Below are 6,144 nucleotides of genomic sequence, written 5' to 3' on the forward strand. Positions count from 1 at the left end.
GTCTGAGATCTTAACGGAAAATTTTTCCAAAGCATCACATCATCTCCCCCTTGGAAACATTCATCCTCGAATGTTGATAGGTAGGTCAAGAATACTATGAAAATAAGTATATAGAAAAAAATCATCTTGCCCAAGCATATACTCCATTCTAGATTTTTTTGGATATCGTAGAAAACACACAAGCCAAGATAAACATAGCAATAAGGATTAAATTAAAAGAGAACAATACCTTTGACATGCTCAGGATTCATAGGAAAGAGGTGGGGATATTTGGCGTGCATATCTGCTTTGGCTTCCCAAGTAGCACTCTCTACGGATTGTTTTTGCCAAAGCACTTTAACCAAAGGAACTTCCTTGTTTCTTAGCCTATGAAATTGAAAGTCAAAAACCTCAACCAGAATCTCTTCATATGAAAGACTATCTTGAATACCCGAGCTTTCGGAAGGATCAATCACAACAGAATCACCAATAGACTTCTTAAGCATAGAAACATGGAAAATTGGATGGACGTTAGATAACTCTGCGGGCAATTCAACCTTATACGCTGCCTTCCCAATGCGCTCCACAATCTTATAGGGACCAATGTAACTGGGACTTAGTTTCCCTTTCTTCCCAAATCTCTTCACCCTTTTCATGGGTGAAACTTTCAAGTACACTAAATCACCAACATCAAATTCAAGGTCTTTCCTCCTTACATCTGCATATGATTTTTGACGACTTTGGGCGGTTTTCAACATTTCCCGAATTAACTTAACCTTCTCCATAGCCTCGAACACCGCATCCAGTCCAATCGCGGTAGCCTCACCAACTTCAAACCAACCAATGGGGTGATCTACACCTTCTACCATACAAAGCTTCAAACGGGGCCATTCTAATAGTAGCATGAAAACTGTTATTGTAAGCAAACTCAGTTAATGCTAAGTGCTCATCCCAACTACCTTTAAAATCAAGCACACAAGCCCTCAACATATCTTCTAAATTCTGAATGGTCCGCTCGGCCTGACCATCTATTTGCGGATGGAAAGAAGAACTTAAACGAATTTGGGTATCGAGACCTTTCTGGAAAGATTTCCAAAACTAAGAGGTAAACTAAGTACCTCTGTCAGAAATAATAGCCAAAGGGATTCCATAAAGTCTGATGAGTTCCCGAATATATATTCTAGCATAATCTTCAGCTATATACGATGAATGCACAAGCAAGAAATGAGCTGATTTTGTCAGCCGATCTATGACAACCCAAATCGAATCATGATGGCAACGAGAAGGAGGTAAACCAACTATGAAGTCCATATTCACTTCTTCCCACTTCCAACTAGGAATGATAAACTCTTGCATCACACCACTGGGCCTTTGATGCTTTATTTTAACCTGTTGACACGTGGAACACTTTGCCATAAATTCTGCTATGTTCCTCTTCATACTACTCCACCAATAGATTTCTCGCAAATCATGGTACATCTTTGTAGCACCAGGATGGATGGAGTATCGCGTACCATGCGCTCCGTCATAATCCTCTACTTTAAGTTATCAACATCAGGAAAACATAATCTTTCTCGGAGTCTCAAAACCCCATGGGGGAGAAAAGCTTCACTTTTTGGTGTTTAATTGACTCTTTTAACCTAACCAAGGTAGGATCCCTGTCTTGCTTCTCCTCTACTTCCGAAACTAAAGAGGATTCGGAACCGCTTTGCACTCCTATACTACCCTCAACATCACCAAACAACCTAACCCCCAATCTAGGCAAACGATGTACCTCATGGGCCAACTCCTTCTTACCAATCTCCACATGTGCTACGCTACCCATGGACTTCTGACTAAGGGCATCTGCTACTACATTGGCCTTGCCCGAATGAGATAGCACGCTCATATCATAATCTTTCAATAGTTATAACCATCGTCTCTGCCTAAGATTCAACTCCTTTTGGGTGAATACATACTGCAAGCTCTTATGGTCCGTGAAGAAGTCGACATAGATACCATACAAATAATGTCTCCAGACTTCCAAAGCAAAAACCACAGCAGCTAATTCAAGGTCATGGGTAGGATAATTCTTCTCGTGAGGCTTTAGCTGCCTGGAAGCATAAGTTATAACCTTGCCCTTTTGCATCAATACACAACCCAAACCAACTCTGGAAGCATCACAATACACCATAAAACCATCAACACCGTTAGGCAAAATCAACACAGGGGCTGAAGTGAGTCGAGTCTTCAACTCCTGAAAACTCTTCTCGCAAGATTCGGACCGCAGGAACTTCACTTTCTTTTGGGTCAAATGGGTCATAGGAGACGCAATAGATGAAAAACCTTCAACAAAACAATGATAATAACCATCTAGACCCAAGAAACTTTGGATATCAGAAGGAAAAATAGGTCTAGGCCAACTCTTTATAGCCTCTATCTTTTGAGGATCAACTCTAATACCTTCGGAAGAAACAACATGACCCAAAAAGGCTACAGAGTTCAGCCAGAACTCACACTTACTGAACTTAGCATACAACCGATGAGTTCGAAGAGTTTCCAACACGATTCAGAGATGATCCGCATGATCACCCTCACTTCGGGAGTAAATAAGAATATCATCAAGGAACACTATTACAAATAAATCCAGATATGGCCGGAATACAAGGTTCATAAGATCCATGAAAGCCGCTGGAGCATTAGTTAACTCGAAAGACATCACTAGAAATTCAAAATGACCATAATGGGTTCAGAAGGTTGTCTGTGGGATATCACATTCCCTAACCTTAAGTTGGTGATAACCGAATTTGAGGTCTATCCTCAAAAAGTAGCTCGCACCTTGCAATTGATCAAATAAATCATCAATTCGAGGAAGCAGACGTTTATTCTTAATAGTAACCCTATTAAGCTGCCGGTAATCAATACACATCCGCAAAGAACCATTTTTCTTATGCATAAATAGGATAGGTGCACCCTACGGGGACACACTAGGTCTGATAAAGCTTTTGTCTAAAAGATCTTTCAATTGCTCCTTTAACTCTTTAAGTTCTGCGGGAGCCATGGGATATGGAATAATAGAAATAGGCTGAGTATCGGGAAGAAGGTCAATCCCAAATTCTATCTCTCTATCAAGAGGTACTCCAGAGAGATCTTCCAGAAAGATATCAAGAAACTCATTAACAACATTAATTGACTGAATGGTCGGGGTTTCAGACTTAGTGTCTTTAACCCGAACCAAATGGTGGAGCAACCCTTGGAAATCAACTTCCTAGCTTTGAGATAGGATATGAAACGACCCTTAGGAATCACAGAACTCCCGGACCATTCGAGATAGGTTCATCAGGAAACTGAAACTTGACCACACGGGCACGATAATTAATAGACGCATAACACGAGTGAAGCCAATCCATACCCAGAATGATATCAAAGTCAACCATATCTAGCTTAATCAAATCAGCATACATAACCCGATGAAAGACAGTAATAGGATATTTCTTATACACCCGCTTAGTAATGACAGACTCTCCTACCGAACTAGAAACCAAAATAGGCTCAAAAATTAGTTCAGGATCCATTTTAAAATTTACAGCAACCAAAGGTGTCACATAAGAAAATCTTGAACCGGGGTCCATCAACACATAGATATCAAAATAAAAAACATGGAGCATACTAGTGACAACATCGGGAGAATCCTCCTACTTCTGATGAGGTGGTATAGCTTAGAAATAATTTTGGCATTAACCTCCAGCAGTACTAGATGAAGCACCCTGATGAGGAACTGGACGAGCTGCGGGAGGCGGGGCACTGGTAGCCTGACTCTAGGGACGAGCATCACGACTCCGCTGTCTGGCATACGGGCAATCTCTAAGTATGTGGCCCAACTTAACACAACCAAAATAGCCCCGCTGCCCCATATAACATTCCCTAAAATGGTTGTTACCACACTTAGCACATGAAGGAGGATGAGGCTGGTTGCTTACACTATCTTAAGATCTGGAAGGTACTGACCTATTCCCGGGCTCCTGCCTGCCCTGATATATGGGAGAAATAGCTGAGAAGGGCGCAGGTATAAATAGACATCTCTGAAACTGAGGGTGACTCCCTCCGGAGAATCTAGTCTGACCAGACCCCTGTTGCTCCGATCTGACTCTCTTAATCTCTCTTACTCTTTCTCTTTCTTTTATCTTGTTTGACTCAATCTGTTAGGCGTGAATCATTAACCTAGGAAGATCATCTCCCTGTTGATCATAGTAGATCTACATTCTTTCACCATATAACTCGACACCTCAGTTAGAAACTTGCTCATACTAGTCCTCGAGTCAGCCATCGTATTGGGAGTGTACTTCGATAGCTGATTAAACTTAAGACAATACTCTTAAACCGACATGGAGCCTTGTCTCAAATTCATAAACTCCTCTATCTTAGCTTCCCGTAACTCTAGAGAAAAGAATCTATCTAAGAAAGCATCTTGGAACAATTGCCAAGTCACCGGAGCAGTATCTTCCTCTCTACCCTTATTCCATATTTGCACCCAGTCATAAGCAACATCCTTCAACCGATAAGAAGCCAGCTCTACACTTTCTTCCTCGGTCACGTGCATAATCTGTGTAATTTTCTTCATTTCATAAACATACATCTGCGGGTCCTCACCTGCTATCGACCCATGAAACTCTGGTGGATTCATCCGTATAAAGTCATGAATTTGTGTTGCTACCAAATTATTTTCCTACGGAGGTGGAGCGTTGGCCTGAGTATTAGCGGTAACTGCCTGGGCTAGCATCTGAAAAGCTACCCAAAATTCGGCATGGAATACCATCTCATGTAACAGATCAACGGGTTGAGGTTGGTTGTTGTTTCCACGAGCTCAATGTGGAGGCATTTTTTTGTCATAAGAACTCACAAATTAACAGCAGAAGGAAACAGTTGTAAGCATGATAGACTCTTGTAGAAAGAAAGAAATGACTTTTCCTAGAACGTCCTACAGCCTCTTGATCATAGGTGTAGCACGCTACACACCGATGCTCAAGACTCTACGTAACACGGCCTGTCAGACTCCCTAGGACCCTTCACAACCTTAGGCTCTAATACCAAGTTTGTAACACCCCAAATATTATACCGAGATGCCACACGGTGCCCAAGGCTACACGTAGCCTTAAGCTAACCCTTTAAGCCAAAACACTACCCTTGGGTTCCAACACAACTACATAAACGCTATGCTAAGGATATATATATATAAGTACATATCATATCACATTGCGTCTGGCACGGAATATCGGTAGACTGTACATATATGGAATGTCTATATATATATATAATATAATGTTATATTATATATATATATATATATAATATATATATATATATAATATTTAGTAATTCACATTCACAATTAACATTTAACAGCAAATTCGCATATGTCGCAGGCTGTTTATGGATTGTTTTAGTGACTCAAATATTTTATGGACTAGTTTGGTGACTTTGGACTATTTTATAGACTATCTATGCAGAAAGTATGTTATTTCATGGATTATTTTTATAAGTTTTGTGTTGTTTTGTAGACTATTTATGCAAGGTTATATTATATATAATGATTAATGACATTATGGATTATGTTAAGCTTTTGATTATTTCATTTTGTTTCATCCATGTTGAGTTATCTATAGTTATTTATATTTGGGAATGAAAAACAGGTTTGAAAAAAAATAGTTTTTCTAAAAAAAGCCCATCAATTTTAAATGCTCAGTTATGAAAAAAAAGAGGCTAACTACTTTAATATTTCAAACCGAAATAAAAATCTGAAATAACCGAACCAAATTTGTAAAAAATGAAGCAAATCAAATTTATTTTGGTTTGGTTACAGATGTCATTTTTGTCAATTCTAAAATCAATAAACCGAACAGATATTAAACAATCAGACCGAACCGACCGAACACCCACCCCTAGTTATTATGGCTAACATGGCAGACTAATTATAGACTGGTACTGAGGCTGGAGGTATGATTCTGATCCTTTTTATTTAATGGTAAATTACATTGTGTATAGCTATCTCATGGTTAGACATTATAATTAGGGACCCTAATTATGTCAGCGCTGGTTCTCTACTTGGTTAGGGCACCTTCAGACATAAGGTTAGTTACTTTAGGTCATTATATATATATATATATATATATATATATATATATATAT

The sequence above is a fragment of the Capsicum annuum genome, chromosome 9 (assembly GCF_002878395.1).
Source record: "Capsicum annuum cultivar UCD-10X-F1 chromosome 9, UCD10Xv1.1, whole genome shotgun sequence".
NCBI lineage: Eukaryota > Viridiplantae > Streptophyta > Magnoliopsida > Solanales > Solanaceae > Capsicum > Capsicum annuum.